This window comes from Grammomys surdaster, unplaced genomic scaffold (genome assembly GCF_004785775.1).
Source record: "Grammomys surdaster isolate TR1022 unplaced genomic scaffold, NIH_TR_1.0 126176, whole genome shotgun sequence".
NCBI classification, from domain to species: Eukaryota; Metazoa; Chordata; class Mammalia; order Rodentia; family Muridae; genus Grammomys; species Grammomys surdaster.
This window is the reverse complement of record NW_021620983.1, coordinates 4,646,942-4,647,380: the sequence shown is the minus strand read 5'-3', so window position 1 is coordinate 4,647,380 and position 439 is coordinate 4,646,942. Positions and strand designations below refer to the sequence as shown.

Sequence of the window (439 nt, the reverse complement as noted above, 5' to 3'; positions counted from 1 at the left end):
TGGCCAGCCCCAAAAGTGTGGTCTCTGCAGTAACACACACTTCCTCATTTTGACCTGGTTCAGCCGATTAGGAAAGACTGAAAATGAATTCACATTCCTCACTCTTAGGCACTGAGACCAAACAGTTTATTAACATATTCACTTTGCAAGACTATTAAAAATATGAGAACTGTGTCCCGTGGATCTGAGGCCGGCCGATTGAGAACTCCAAAAACTGCTGCTTTCAAAGGCACACATTCCCTAACTCGACTTGCTTTCAACCCTTGTGACCTCTGTCCCCTACTTCTTGCTACCTACAGTAGCTATGCTGTGCAAGCGGAGAGGGACACAGCACGTGAGTAGTTTATACTTTGCCCAGAGTGAGGGGCAGTGTGTGTGTGTATGGGGGGTGGGAGAGAGAGAGAGAGAGAGAGAGAGAGAGAGAGAGAGAGAGAGAGAG

General features: G+C 47.6%; 1 long non-coding RNA gene across 1 annotated transcript in view; it reads left to right on the top strand.

Annotated features, from left to right (window-relative positions):
* Positions 1-228: 228 nt before the first annotated feature.
* LOC114612607 overlaps positions 229-439 on the top strand; it is a 3,671-nt gene continuing 3,460 nt past the window's right edge. The window contains exon 1 of the long non-coding RNA XR_003710051.1: positions 229-334. This is a non-coding gene — a long non-coding RNA (uncharacterized LOC114612607). The remainder of the gene's footprint in view (positions 335-439) is intronic.